Source organism: Mustelus asterias, chromosome 3, assembly GCF_964213995.1.
Source record: "Mustelus asterias chromosome 3, sMusAst1.hap1.1, whole genome shotgun sequence".
NCBI classification, from domain to species: Eukaryota; Metazoa; Chordata; class Chondrichthyes; order Carcharhiniformes; family Triakidae; genus Mustelus; species Mustelus asterias.
This window is the reverse complement of record NC_135803.1, coordinates 73,117,455-73,133,574: the sequence shown is the minus strand read 5'-3', so window position 1 is coordinate 73,133,574 and position 16,120 is coordinate 73,117,455. Positions and strand designations below refer to the sequence as shown.

The following is a 16,120-nucleotide window of genomic DNA, read 5'->3' as shown; positions in this document are numbered from 1 at the left end:
AGAGGGATAGGAGAAAAGTAAACTTTTTTTTTTCATTGGTCATTAAGTGTCTATGGCTTTAAATAACTTAGAGGATCACCAAAAGGCACATTTGTAAAATTATAAAACAAACCATACTGCAAATTGCTGCAAGCTTGTCTTGTGTGACTCGTAGAGTCACCCCAGTTTCATCAGAATAAAATACTCTGCATATGCCTGTTTTCTGTTGAAGAGCTGGCAGAGGCACTGTACCCAATTGACAATCTGTGCTGCAACATTCTATGATTCTATAGAATAAATTTAGAATTGGTTTGAACAAAACTCATTCTAAATTGTATTCTTATTGGCCGAGTCTGCTATTCCGTGGTGCCCACTGGTCAGAAAGAACCGCCATGGTAGGTTGCAGTCTCCCTCTTTCCAGGGGCTCTTTACTCAATACAAGGCACAGACTTGCTGCACAGCTTCCAGAATATTTTCCATCTATAAGGAAAATAGCCATGGGTAAAATTGCAATGTTCAGCTCAGCTTCATGGATTAAAATCTCAGATTTTAATCACAAAGTGCTGTCTCTATTTAGTGCTGGGAGGTCCACATGCCTGCTTTTGTGGACAGCACGGTGAACTCCAAGGTCTCAGGCACCAATTCATCAAACCAAACGTAGTGCCTGTGCAGGGTCTTTGATAGAACAATCCAATAAATTCCCCCCACTCTTTTCCTTTAACACAGAAAAATAATATTTTTCAAATTCCTTTTTGAAAATTATTAGGTCACACAAGACATAGGAGCAGAATTAGACCACTCGACCCATCGAGTCTGCTCCGCCATTCAATCATGGCTGATATTTTTCTCATTCCCATTCTCCTGTCTTTTCCCCATAATCCCTTATTAATCAAGAATCTATCTGTCTTAAAGACAGAACGACCTGGCCTCCACAGCCTTCTGTGGCAAAGAGTTTCACAGATTCACCACTCTGACTGAAGAAATTCCTCCTCATCTGTTTTAAATGATCATCCCTTTAGCCTGAGGTTATGTCCTCTAGTTCTAGTTTATCCTACCAGTGGAAACATCCTCTCCACGTCCACTCTACCCAAGCCTCGCAGTATCCTGCAAGTTTCAATAAGATTCTCCCCCTCATCCTTCTAAACTCCAATGAGTACAGACCCAGAGTCCTCACACGTTCCTCATACGACAAGCTCTTCATTCCAAGGATTATTCTTGTGAACCTCCTCTGGACCCTTTCCAAGGCCAGCACATCCTTCCTTAGATACGTGGCCTAAAACTGCTCACAATACTCTGACCAGAGCCTTATACAGCCTCAGAAGTACATCCCTGCTCTTGTATTGTAGCCCTCCCGACATGAATGCCAACATTGCATTTGCCTTCCTAACTTTTGACTGAACCTGCACGTTAACCTTAAGAGAATCTTGGAACAAGGACCTTTGTGTTTCTGATTTCCTAAGCATTTCCCCATTTAGAAAATAGTCTATGCCTCCATTCCTCCTTCCAAAGTGCATAACCTCTCACTTTTCCACATTGTATTCCACCTGCCACTTCTTTGTCCACTCGCCTAACCTGTCCAAGTCCTTCTGCAGCCCCCCACTTCCTCTACAACATATCTTTGTATCATCTGCAAACTTAGCAACAGTGCCTTCAGTTCCTTCTTCCAAATCATGTGTATATTGTGAAAAGTTGTGGTCCCAGCAGCGACCCCTGAGGCACATTCCAGATCACAACAGCTCACTGTGTAAAAGGCATCTTTTCTTTCCCCCTTGGCTCATTTGCCCTCTTTTTAGGTCAAACCAAATAAACAAACTCAGATTAAGTCAGGACAAAGTAAAAGGGGCAGCTCCCCAAAAGGAGGGGGAACAGCCCGAACAGAAATCAAAGTACAAAGGAAACTTAAAAACATCAAATTAAAATGTGATTGTCAGGGTCAATAACGCACCCCAACCCCAATAACTTCAAATTGGTGTCATCTAGTTACCAATCCTCCTGCCAGCGGAAACATTTTCTCCATCTGGTCTATCAATAGATCTCCCTCGAACCACCTCCGCTCCAAGGAGAACAATCGCAGCTTCGAGTTTTTCTGCTGAATTGAAATGCTTCATCCTTATCATCTGATAAAATTAAGGCCACACCAAACATTTAGGCTTCAGTTGGAGTACTGTGTTCAATTCCAGACATGAAGCTTCAAGGATGTCAAGGCCTTCATAAGGGAGCAGATAAGGTATACCAGGATAATCAACTTCAGTTATGAAAGAGATCGGGAAGCTGGCACTGTTCCCCTTAGAAAAGACAAGGTTAAGAGAATTAATAGGGATGTTCAAAATTGAAAGGGATTTCAGTGAAGTAGATTGGAAGAAGTTGTTTCCTCTGAAAAGTCAGTCACTAACTTAAAATAGTTGGCAAAAAGAAACCTAAAGTGGAACACAGGGTTAAGATTTGGACGTACCAACTAATGGGATGACAAAATCAGATTTAAAAGGCAATTGGCATGTTCTTAAAAAAGTAAAAGTAAAGTAAAGTTTGTTAGTTATAAGTAGGCTTACAGTAACACTGCAACGATGTTACTGTGAAAATCCCCTCGTCACCACACTCCAGCACCTGTTCAGGTACACTGAAGGAGAATTTAGCATGGCCAGTGCACCTAATCAGCACATCTTTCAGACTGTGGGAGGAAACCAGAGCACCCGGAGGAAACCCACACAGAGACGAGGAGAATGTATAGACTCCACACAGACAGTGACCCAAGCCGGGAATCAAACTCAGGTCTCCCTGCGCAATGAGGCAGCAGTGCTAATCACTGTGCTGCCTGACTGATGTGGAGTGTATGAACAGCCAACTCCTAATTGATATGTTTGCCCTCTTTTTAGGTCAAACCAAATAAACAAACTCAAATTAAGTCAGAACAAAGTAAAAGGGGCAGCTCCCCAAAAAGGAGGGGGAACAGCCCGAACAGAAATCAAAGTACAAAGGAAACTTAAAAACATCAAATTAAAATGTGATTATTAGGGTCGATAACGCACCCCAACCCCTGCGGTGCCCAGCGGGCACGGAAGGCATCAACCACGCCCGTGGACACTGCATGCTCCCTCTCCAGGGACACCCAGCCACGAACGTAGCCGCAGTAGAGGGGCAGTCAGGATGGACGGCCCCCTCGATCGCCCGCTGTCTGGACCGGTAAATGGCACGTTTCGCCAGGCCCAGGAGCAGGTTCACGAGGAGGTCACCATCCCGACCCTCCCCTCTCCGCACCGGGTGTCCGTAAATCAGGAGCGTGGGAATTGATATGTTTGCAACAGGGAAAAAGTTGAGGTGTCGGACCAAATTGGTAAACTCTTTCAAAGAACCAGCACAAACTCTTCACTACAAATTCACCTCATGTACAGAGATTAAGGATGGTTTCACATCTCCCCTCTTCATGCCACCCAAGGACACTTTCCCTTCCCACCCATGGATTCCATCCTCTCGCTTTCCACCTCCCCTCACCAACCAGGGTCACCACCCAACTCCCTTCCTCTCACCACCTGTGATCGCCCAGTGTCTCACCACAGCAACTTATATTTAGAAAGCACTTTTTATCTACACGGGTGTTTTAAAAGAAAGTTTGACACCGAGCCATAGGTGGTGGTATTGGGGCAGTTGACCAAAAGCATGGTCAAAGAGGGGTATTTTAAAGGGGGGGGGGGGTAGGATTAGGGTATTACAGAGCTTGGGGCCTAGGCGAGTGAAGGCACAGCCACCAATGGTGGAGCAGTGAGAGATAGTTGCCTCTCCTCCATCACTGCCCTGGGCTGTTATCTCTCCCTCTCACCGGGGCCTCAGTGCGTCTCTCTCCTCTCACATTAACAGCACCCAAGGGCCTCGCTGTGTCTCCCCCTCTGCACCGGAGCGGATGCGTCGAGCGGATCCTCACCTCAGCTGATTCCCCGGTGAGGCGGGCGGGACGGGTAGGTTGCTATGCTGGCCTCTGCTCTCCCGGTCCCTGTCGCTCTCCCTGTACCCGGGAGAGGAACCTCACCTCAGCTGATTCCCGGTGGGGCGGGCGGGACGGGCCAGCTGCTATGCTGGTCTCTGCTCTGCTCTGCCTTCCTTTCGCTTCCCCAGACTCCGCGAGCCCATCGACGACGATCCAAACAACCGAGGCGCTAATTGGCGGAGTCCCAGAGGAAGGGCGGAGCCGCGATCAGCAACGCCTGCTTCCATTGGCTACGAGCTGGCTGGCCCATCGGCGGTTCCCATTGGCCGGAGTTGACCGCGGGTGAACTCTGACCGGGGTTGTCATGGTAGCAGGTGACGAAGGGGCGGGTCACTCCTGGGGACTGTAGTCTTTTTTATTTCATGAGTGAATTGGCGCGCAGTGGCTGAGGTGGAATCGGCTGGTTGTTCACCCGAAATGTTAATTCTGTTTCTCTTTCCGCAGATACTGAGGATTTCCAACATTTACTGTTATCGTCAGCATTTGCTTTTCTCTCTCCCAATGGGGCTTTGCCAAATGCATCCTCCTGTGGAGCCTGGAGTCTGAAATGGCGACGCATACGCCAACATTGCCCCTTTACATTCAGTGGCATTACCTTTGCTGAATCCCCTATTATCAACATCCTGGAGGTTACCATTGACCAGAAACTGAACTGGACTCGCCATGTAAATACTTGCTACAAGAACAGGGCAGAGGCTAAGAATCCTGTGGGGAGTAACTCACCCCTGACTCCCGAAAGCCTGTCCACCATCTACAAAACACAAATCAGGAGTGTAATGGAATGCTCCCTACTTGCCTGGATGAGTGCAGCTCCAACAACTGAAGGAGCTTGACACCATCCAGGACAAAGCAGCCCACTTGATTGGTACCCCTTCCACAAACATCAATCCCTCCACCATCAACAAATAGTAGTATCAGTGTACACCATCTACAAGATGCACTGCAGCAACTCACCAAGGCGCCTTAGCCAGCAACTTACAAATCCACTACCACGTAGAAGGAGAAAGGCAGCAGGCACATGGGAACAACACCACTTGATTTGGAAATATATAATCTCCTTTACCCTTGATAAACCATCTCATGAAACAGTCTGCAGTTCATGAAACTTGTCCTTGAATGAATACCCTAGGTTGGTGCCAAAAAGGTTAAAATCAGCATCCACATCAGGCAAACTCACAGCGAAAAATTTATGACACGAAAACAGAAAATGCTAGAAAATCTCAGCAGGTCTGACAGCATCTGTGGAGAGAGAATAGAGCCAACATTTCGAGTCTAGATGACACTTTGTCAGAGCTCTATTTGGCCGACAATCAGGCATCATCCAATTCCATAATGAGTCTGCTTTCCAATTGGCACAAGAAGACAATGCGTCACAAGGATAGATGTGTTGGCCAACTAATGGCAGGATTGTGGGGGCAAGTCATGTGAAACCTCCAGATTTTATTATTTAATCTCCTGTTTGATCACAGTTGGCAACCCTAGCTGCCAGAGCTATGAGAGCGACAGAACGGCATGTTTTCAGGCTCAGCAAAAGTGCATACTGCACATGTGCAAAGTACAAACATCACAAATGGGGGAAGAAATGGCATCCCGGCCTGTAACACATGGGGCACATGGGACAAACGGCCGAATGATAGTACAATCCCAAAAAAACCTGAGATGTTTGATCACCCATGTGAACCCAAAGCTGCTGTACAAGCAAAGTGCACAAGCGTGTGCAGACGCTGCAGAGGAATAAATTCTGATTGAGGTGAGGGATGTTAAACTTGTTTTCAAACAGCAGGTTGGGGGGGGGGGGGGTGATGTGTTATAATTTGATGCTCTTTCATTAAGTAAAGCTGGAGCCAGTCTTTAATGTAGATATATTCACAAAACCCAGTGAATATAGGTACAGACTCCCTTTTTCCCTGCTCCATATAGGTAAAAGCTGGTTCTTGCATAAGCTTAGAAATAGTGTGCTAACCTTTCCCCAATTAGTGACTGCTGCTTTAACAACTAGAGCACTTGTAAAGAGAGGCAGCCTTCCACAACCATCACCACAGGGGTCCAAGTGCTTCCTCATCCCACAAAGTGACATCCTGATTTAATTAGGTATTGGCTTCTCTAATCATTTTCCTTTGCTCACCTGGTGCGGAGAGGGGAGGGTCGGGATGGCGACCTCCTCATGAACCTGCTCCTGGGCCTGGCGAAACGCGCCATTTACCAGTCCAGGCAGCGGGCGATCAAGGGGGCCGTCCATCCTGACTGTCTGCCTCTCTACCGCGGCTACGTTCGCGGCCAGGTGTCCCTGGAGAGGGAGCATGTGGTGTCCACAGGCGCGGTTGACGCCTTCCGTGCCCGTTGGGCACCGCAGGGGTTGGGGTGCGTTATTGACCCTGATAATCACATTTTAATTTGATGTCTTTAAGTTTCCTTTATACTTTGATTTTTGTTCAGGCTGTTCCCCCTCCTTTTGGGGAGCTGCCCCTTTTACTTTGTCCTGGTTTAATTTGAGTTTGTTTATTCGGTTTGACCTAAAAAGAGGCCAACCTCCCTTAAGGGCTATTCAGGAAAACATTTCCCTTAGGGGCTATTGTTTATTTCATTGCCTAAATTTTTTTAAATTAAAAGTTAAAGTTTATTTATTAGTCATAGGTAAGGCTTACATTAACACTGCAATGAAGTTACTGTGAAAAAAAATTAGCTACTTGATGAATTGATCAACTCAAAAGAGTATAAAGACTGACTGGCTAACCATGACAGGTGGACACCACGGGTTGAAGTGCCTCATTCGCCCCAAAACAACATTTTGATTTAGCTGAATAAATTTGCTTTGGAGTCTTGTTTCTGTCCCCTTTAAGGGGCTATCACTTTAATTTGTTACTTTGCCCATTTGATTTGTTCAATATTAAACACATTAAGGCATTATGATCATTCTACCAGTTTTAGCTACAGAATGAAAGTTCCATTTAATGCGGCTATTTGCAATTGGCAAAGTACTAACTGGACTCTGATAGCAGTGCAAAGTATATTTTTTTGTTTAAGGAGAATGTTTAAAATTAAGCCTAATTCTGCAATCGTGTGTCGGGAAAATATTTAACTTGGGTTGTAAAAGCAAGTTAAGTACTCATTTCAGCTAGGAATTTGTTACTTTGATAGAGTTAATGGGCTTTCATTTACTCAAAAGATTCCTTATGAGATTGATCGACAGGGTCATGTGACAATGTGGTTAATGGGCAGAACTGGGTCTGTAGTGGAGAGAAGAAACTGCAATTTAGATTGCCGTTCTAGCTGGGAATTGTTTGAAGACAGAGGTTTTCTGCAAGCTGCTCTGAAACTCATTTTCTCTCTGAAATCTTCAAAACCATCCACACTCGTTATAGCAAGTGTGCTTATGGTACTAACTGTATTTAAAGTGGCATTTAAGTCTGTAAGATAAATGTTGCTTATTTGGAACTGAAACAGTGATATAAGTTAGAAATTAAAGTTGTTTCCTTTTCAATTTTAAATATTGTTCAACTGTCAATAGTTAAGCTGATTCATTTGCTAGAGTTATATTTAAACTCTGTTATTAAATAAAGTTTGTTTTACTGTAAAGGATCCCTAATTTGTCAGTGGAATTACTTCTGGAGAAAAACATTCTATTCTCACATTTATACCAAAATAGAAAAATTGTTGGGGTCTAGTCTGGCTTCATAATAAACCTTGAGGTTCTGGTCCAGTACCCTAACACAGCCTGTGCTTGCAAAACTCAAAAATGTCTAACGTCAGATGTGATTCCACAACTGGACAACATGAACTGAGCAATCCTTGCTAAGAATTACAATAACTACCAAATGAGGATTGTCAGTCAGACTCGTAATGTGGCTCACTTATGCTTGCTAAAGGCTACATATGTTCATATGCAAGGCCTTCCCCACTGCAAGCAGAAAGAACATGCCCAGGCATTGTGGCTTTTTGGAATTAAACAAAGGTATCTGCACACTGAGGTAATATGGGCTGAAGTTAGGAAAGGAGCGGTCACGTTGTTAGGAGTTTACTACAGGCCCCCAAATAGTAATAGAGATGTGGAGGAAGAAATTGCTAAGCAGATTATGGATATGTGTGGGGGTCACAGGGTAGTTGTCATGGGGGACTTTAACTTTCCAAATATTGATTGGAACCTTTGTAGGTCAAATAGTTCAGATGAGGCAGTTTTTGTGCAGTGTGTGCAGGACGGTTTCCTGACCCAATATGTGGATAGGCCGATAAGAGGTGACGCCACATTGGATTTGGTACTGGGAAATGAACCGGGCCAAGTGTTAGATTTGGTTGTGGGAGAGCACTTTGGAGATAGTGACCACAATTCGGTGTCTTTTGTTATTGCAATGGAGAGGGATAGGGTCGTACGGCAGGGCAAGATTTACAATTGGGGGAGAGGTAATTATGATGCGATTAGGCAAGAATTAGGGGGCATAAGATGGGAACAGAAACTGTCAGGGAAAGGCACTAATGAAAAGTGGAACTTTTTCAAGGAACAAATACTGGGTGTCCTTGATAGGTATGTCCCTGTCAGGCAGGGAGGAAATGGCTGAGTGAGGGAACCATGGTTCACGAAAGAGGTGGAATGTCTTGTGAAAAGGAAGAGGGAAGCTTATGTAGGGATGAGGAAACAAGGTTTAGATGGCTCGATTGAGGGTTACGAGTTAGCAAGGAATGAGCTGAAAAAGGGGCTTAGGAGAGCTAGGGTGGGACATGAGAAGTCCTTGGCGGGTCGGATCAAGGAAAACCCCAAAGCTTTTTACTCTTATGTGAGGAATAAAAGAATGACCAGGGTGAGGCTAGGGCCGGTCAAGGACAGTAGTGGGAACTTGTGTATGGAGTCAGTAGAGATAGGCGAGGTGATGAATGAATACTTTTCTTCAGTGTTCACCAAGGAGAGGGGCCATGTTTTTGAGGAAGAGAAGGTATTACAGGCTAATAGGCTGGAGGAAATAGTTGTTCGGAGGGAGGATGTCCTGGCAGTTCTGAATAAACTGAAGGTCGATAAGTCCCCTGGGCCTGATGAAATATATCCTAGGATTCTTTGGGAGGCAAGGGATGAGATTGCAGAGCCTTTGGCTTTGATCTTTGGGTCCTCACTGTCCACGGGGATGGTGCCAGAGGACTGGAGAGTGGCGAATGTTGTTCCTCTGTTTAAGAAAGGGAATAGAAATGACCTGGTAATTATAGACCGGTTAGTCTGACTTCGGTGGTTGGTAAATTGATGGAAAAGGTCCTTAGGGATGGGATTTACGACCATTTAGAAAGATGCGGATTAATCCGGGATAGTCAGCACTGATTCTTAAAGGGCAAGTCGTGCCTCACAAATTTGATTGAATTTTTTGAGGAGGTAACTAAGTGTGTTGATGAAGGTAGGGCAGTTGATGTCATATACGTGGATTTTAGTAAGGCGTTTGATAAGGTCCCCCATGGTCGGCTCATGATGAAAGTAAGGAGGTGTGGGATAGAGGGAAAGTTGGCCGATTGGATAGGTAACTGGCTGTCTGATCGAAGACAGAGGGTGGTGGTGGATGGAAACTTTTCGGACTGGAGGCAGGTTGTTAGCGGAGTGCCACAGGGATCAGTGCTTGGTCCTCTGCTCTTTGTGATTTTTATTAATGACTTAGAGGAGGGGGCTGAAGGGTGGATCAGTAAATTTGCTGATGACACCAAGATTGGTGGAGTAGTGGATGAGGTGGAGGGCTGTTGTAGGCTGCAAAGAGACATTGATAGGATGTAAGGCTGGGCTGAAAAATGGCAAATGGAGTTTAACCCTGATAAATGTGAGGTGATTCATTTTGGTATGACTAATTTAAATGTGGATTACAGGGTCAAAGGTAGGGTTCTGAAGACTGTGGAGGAACAGAGAGATCTTGGGGTCCATATCCACAGATCTCTAAAGGTTGCCACTCAAGTGGATAGAGCTGTGAAGAAGGCCTATAGTGTGTTAGCTTTTATTAACAGGGGGTTGGAGTTTAAGAGCCGTGGGGTTATGCTGCAACTGTACAGGACCTTGGTGAGACCACATTTGGAATATTGTGTGCAGTTCTGGTCACCTCACTATAAGAAGGATGTGGAAGCGCTGGAAAGAGTGCAGAGGAGATTTACCAGGATGCTGCCTGGTTTGGAGGGTAGGTCTTATGAGGAAAGGTTGAGGGAGCTTGGGCTGTTCTCTCTGGAGCGGAGGAGGCTGAGGGGAGACTTAATAGAGGTTTATAAAATGATGAAGGGGATAGATAGAGTGAACATTCAAAGACTATTTCCTCGGGTGGATGGAGCTATTACAAGGGGGCATAACTATAGGGTTCATGGTGGGAGATATAGGAAGGATATCAGAGGTAGGTTCTTTATGCAGAGAGTGGTTGGGGTGTGGAATGGACTGCCTGCAGTGATAGTGGAGTCAGACACTTTAGGAACATTTAAGCGGTTATTGGATAGGCACATGGAGCACACCAGGATGATAGGGAGTGGGATAGCTTGATCTTGGTTTCAGATAAAGCTCGGCACAACATCGTGGGCCGAAGGGCCTGTTCTGTGCTGTACTGTTCTATGTTCTATGTATGGGGATATTAGTTCCTTGGTGCATTCTCTATGGCAATGACTTGACAAGAGTCAACTTGCCAACCACGCAACACCCTTTCCTCATACAGTATGAATTGTCGTTCCCTTTGAAATCTCTTGCATTGGTCCTGATGAGTGCAAGACAAAAAACTTTGACAGCGTGTCTCTTCTTTGAGCAATACTCAAGTTCTATATTATCAAGTGACTAAAAGTTCAATTTGTTGCCTAAGATATATATTAACCTACTGAACTTCAAAAAACAGTCAAAAATATTTTCTTAAATTGTTTTCTGAATAAATCCATAATGCCTTAGAATGCTATTTCTATTTCTGAAATGGCATTTCAGATTTATTCCCTTATCGTGCACTCCTCTTTGAACAATCACAAATCTGGGCACACTAATATTAAATTCACCACAACTCCCCTAGACTCAGCCAGGCCTTCCTGCAATTTCCATCTCAAAATACAGTCCCATGAGATTCTGATCTGGCTCCCACCCAGGAAGAAAATTACATACGACTGTGGAACATATTTTTTCCATTCCTGCGATTTGGGCATCCAACATTTGCTGGCTGTTCCAAATGACCCTTGAGAAGTGAGCCACTCTCTTGAATCACAGCAGTCCATGTGCAATGGGACTGAGGTGATTGGTTTCCAACCACCCCAGCCATCTTTCTTTGTGTTACGTTTTGATCTGATTTGTTGGTTGTGGGATCACTTAACTGCTTCTATAGCATGCTGCTTCCACTATTCAGCATGCAGGTAGTCCTATGTTGTAGCTTCACCAGGTTGACACCTCATTTTAAGGTATGCCTGGTGCTGCTCCTGGCATTTTCTCCTGCGCTCCTCATTGAACCAGCATTGTTCCCATGGCTGGATGGTAATGGTAGAATGAGAGATATGTCAGGCCATAAGGTTACAAATTGTGCTGATGGTTGACAGTGCCTCGCGGATGCCCAATTTTGAGCTGCTAGATCTATTCTGAATCTATCCCATTAAGCACAGTGTTATGCCACACAACAAGCAAGAGCCTATTCTCAAGTGTGAAGACAGGACTTTACTAGTCAATGATATCAATACTGTCATGGGCAGCTGTATCTATACCAGGGAGATGGGTGACAAGTAGGTTATTTCTCTTGCCACCTGCCGCAGATTTGTCCAACAGGATTCAACCAGTCGGTCACCATTGCTGCTATTGTTGATGATGGGCAGTAGTGTTCAACATGGAGGAGTAGATTCATGAGCTGAGGGAAGGTGATGGGTGGTAATCAGCAGGAGATTTAATTGCCTATGTTTGACTTGATGTCATGAGACTTCCTGGGATCCAGAGTCAATGTTAAGGATTCCCAGGGCCACTTGCTCCTGAACATACACTACTGTGCTGCCACCTTTGGTCACTTAGTCCTACCAGTGGGGCAGGACATACCCAAGAATGGTGTTGGAGGAGTCTGGAATATTGGATGTAAGATTTGATTCTGTGCATGGCTATGTCCAGCTGGAGCTTGACTGGTCTGTGGCACAAATCTCCAAATGTTTGTGAGTTTGCAGGATGTTACTCTGTTGTTTATGAACTTGATGTCTTGGTCAATTCTCATCTGGTTTTATTTTTATTATAGTTTTCCGTTGCAATTTGGTACAACTGATTACCTTACTAGGCCATTTCAGAGAGTAGTTAAGAGCTCAGCATTTTGCTGTGGATCTGGAGTAAGCCAGAACAGATAAGGATGGCAGATTTCCTTCCCTAAGGGACATTAATAAACCAGATGGGTTTTTATGACAATCTGGCAGTTTCACCAATACTGAAACTAGCTTTTTATTACAGATGATTATTAGACTAGAACAGAACCATTGTACTACCGTGCCTGTTAATGCTTGATATAATTTAACTGCACACATAAGACAATTAAATTGGACGGAATCTCATCTCGTGTCCCATAAACTGCATGAGGTACCACCTTTACTCACCCCGTCTTGCATAAGACAGTTGAGGGAAATGTTTGGCTGGTTGTGGGATAATTTAAAATCTAGTTCAGTCTGCTTGGAACACTTTAGCTTCACCCACACCAGCTGTGAATACACTCTAACCTCTTCAGTAGGAAATTTATTGTTCAGAAACACCAGTTTTGCGGAAATGTTTTTAGCAGGCCCAAGTATTGGAGTCATAGGTTATTTTAGTTCAGAACCTTGCGGGTGAAAACATGGAAGCTATGTGGATGAGCTAAACAATTTTTGTTGCTGTTTTACAATGTTTTATCACTGTTGAGTGAAAAAGATTCTCCTCATCCCAGTCCTAAATTATCAGCCTTTTATCCTGAAACAGTGCTCCCATGTTCTAGATTCCCCAGCCTGGGGAAACAACCTTTCCATGTCTGCCCTTCAGAATTTTAAATGTTTCAATGAGATCACTTCGCATTGAGCTTCAATGAGTATAGGCCCAATTTACTCAGCCTCTCTTCATGGGACAACCCTTTCAACCTTGGGACCAATTTGTGAACCTTCACTAAACCACGTTCAATGCAAATATACCTTAAATATGAAGACCAAAGCACACTGGGCAGGATTTTCTGGCCTTGCTCGTCCTGAAACCGTAAAATCCCACCCGAGGTCAACGGACTTTTCCGTGGTCCGCCCCTTGCCTGCTCCGATTCCCGTGGCAGGCGGGACGGTAAAATTCCGGCCATTGCTCTCCAGTGTGGTTTCACCAAAACCTATTCAATTGGAACAAGACTTCCTTATTCTTGTACTCCAATCCCCTTGTAATAAAGGCCAACATGTCATTTGCATGTTGCTTGTTGCACCTGCATGCTAACTTTCTATATCCCTTGTATGAGTACATCGCATTCTGTCTAGTTTCACCGAAACCAGCACTGGAGTGAAACTTCATCAGAGTGTGAGAGGTTGGTGAGCTGAAGGAATTTGGTGAGGAGGGGAGGGAGATACTCCTTTGCTTTTACTAACATTTTCACCCTGTAGGAATTGCTTCCTGCACTATTACAGAGGGCGGAGTGAGCTGTTTAGTGAGTATCCAATAATTGGTCAAGGTCTTCTATTCCTAAAGTTTAAAATATTAAAGGAAGTTGTGACTAGATTAATAAATATGTAAAAGAAAATAAATAATTGATTACATAATTAAAGCACATAAGTATGGCAGGACACGTGATGTGTCAAGGCTGCAGCATGTGGGAGCTCATGGTTACCCGTGCAGCAATGCATCCATTGCATACATCCACTGTGACGAGGAGTGCTCCTGGTTCAACTGCTCCATGTGTGCCGAGTTTCTGTAGGAAGTCCGTAGTGTCCTTAATGTCATGGATGTCTCGGCACTCTACACCAGCATCCCCCACGGTGACGGCATTGCTGCAACTGCCTCAGTACTCAACGCTGACAACTGCCGATCTCCAGATGCAATTCTACAACCCATCCGCTTCATCCTGGACCACAACGTCTTCATCTTCAACAACCAGTTCTTCACCCAAACACACGGAACAGCCAATGGGGACCAAATTGGCACCTCAATATGCCAACATCTTTATGCACAGGTTCGAACAAGACCTCTTCGCCGCACAGGACCTCCAACCGATGCTATACACTAGATACATGGATGACATTTTCTTTCTTTGGACTCATGGAGAACTATCACTGAAACAACTATTTGATGACATCAGAAGTTCCATCCCACCATCAGACTCACCATGGACTACTCTCCGGTATCAGTTGCATTCTTGGACACACGTATCTCCATCAAGGACGGTCACTTCAGCACTTCATTGTACTGCAAGCCCACGGATAACCTCACAATGCTCCACTTCTCCAGCTTCCACCCTAAACATGTTAAAGAAGCCATCCCCTACGGACAAGCCCTCCGTATACACAGGATCTGTTCAGATGAGGAGGATCACAACAGACACCTACAAACACTGAAAGATGTCCTCATAAGAACAGGATATGGCGCTCGACTCATCGATCGACAGTTCCGATGTGCCACAGCGAAAAACCGCACCGACCTCCTCAGAAGACAAACATGGGACACGGCGGACAGAGTACCCTTCGTCGTCCAGTACTTCCCCGGAGTGGAGAAGCTATGACATCTTCTCTGGAGCCTTCAACATGTCATCGATGAAGACGAACATCTTGCCAACGCCATCCCCACACCCCCGCTTCTTGCCTTCAACAATCGCACAACCTCAAACAGACCATTTACAAACTTCAAACTACCCAGCCTTCAGGAGAACAGTGACCACAACACTACACAACCCTGCCACAGCAACCTGTGCTAGACGTGCCGGATCATCGACACAGATGCCATCATCTCACGTGAGAACACCATCCACCAGGTACACGGTACATACTCTTGCGACTCGGCCAACGTTGTCTACCCGATACGCTGCAGGAAAGGACATTGGGGAGACTATGCAGACGCTACGACAACGAATGAATGAACACCGCTTGACAATCACCAGGCAGGAGTGTTCCCTTCCAGTCGGGGAACACTTCAGCAGTCACGGGCATTCAGCCTCTGATCTTCTCCAAGGCGGCTTTCATGACACACAACGCAGAATCGCTCAGCAGAAACTGATAGCCAAGTTCTGCACACATGAGGACAGCCTCAACCGGGATCTTGGGTTCATGTCACACTATCTGTAACCCTCACGACTTGCCTGGGCTTGCAAAATCTCGCTAACTGTCCTGGCTGGAGACAATACACATCTCTTTAACATGTGCTTAACCCTCTCTCCACTCACATTGTCTGTACCTTTAAGACTTGATTACCTGTAAAGTCTCGCATTCCAACCATTATCTTGTAAATTGAGTTTGTGTCTGTATATGACCTGTTTGAAAACACAAGTCCTCAGTCACCTGATGAAGGAGCCTGAGACTCCGAAAGCTAGTGCTGCCAAAGAAACCTGCTGGACTTTAACCTGCTGTTGTGAGACTTATTACTGTGCTCACCCCAGTCCAAAGCCGGCATCTCCACATCATGGCTACCAGTGTTATCCAGGGCAAGCACATCTGTAGTAAGTGTCTGTGGATTAAGGAGCTTTGGCTCAGAGTGACTGAGCTGGATGCTGAGCTATGGACATAGTGACACATCAAGGAGGATGTGAGTTACCTGGACACTTTGTATGTGGAGGCAATCACAGCCTTAGGATAGGCTCTTCGATCTGGAAGGTGGTCATGGACAGGATGATATGACTGCAGCTGAGGCATGTAAGGAGACCCAGAGGGCAGGCATGTCAGTCTATACAATTGTCCAACAGGTTTGAGGTTCTTTCAGCTTGTTTGGATGAGAGTGAGGGCTGCAGGGCGGATAGGTTGACTGACCATGGCACTATCGTACAGCAACATACGAATTAGGTGCAGGAGTAGGCCCCTCGAGCCTGCTTCACCATGGCTGATCTGATTGTAACTTCAACCCCACATAGAAAGTTATTATTGTGAGGGGAAAAATGCAGCAAAAACGGAGGCAATAAAGCTGTCTGGGCAGCAATAATAATATCCTGTGAAAGAATAAAACTATATAATAATATGATAATAATTATTATTAATAATCTGCAGTCTCCTGAGTGTTGGGCTATTTATTTCCAATTGTCCGGGACTCTT

General features: G+C 45.1%; 1 protein-coding gene across 3 annotated transcripts in view; it reads right to left on the bottom strand.

The window, feature by feature from the left end:
• Nucleotides 1-4,138, bottom strand: part of LOC144491422 (histone deacetylase complex subunit SAP130-like) — a 42,315-nt gene extending 38,177 nt beyond the window's left edge. The window contains exon 1 of one of the 3 annotated variants that reach the window (XM_078209227.1): nucleotides 4,001-4,138. The gene's annotated coding sequence lies outside the window, so the exon portion shown is untranslated. Of the gene's footprint in view, nucleotides 1-3,895 lie in introns of all 3 variants that reach the window. The other 2 variants (XM_078209226.1, XM_078209228.1) reach the window with 2 other exon arrangements.
• Between the last annotated feature and the right edge of the window lie 11,982 nt (nucleotides 4,139-16,120).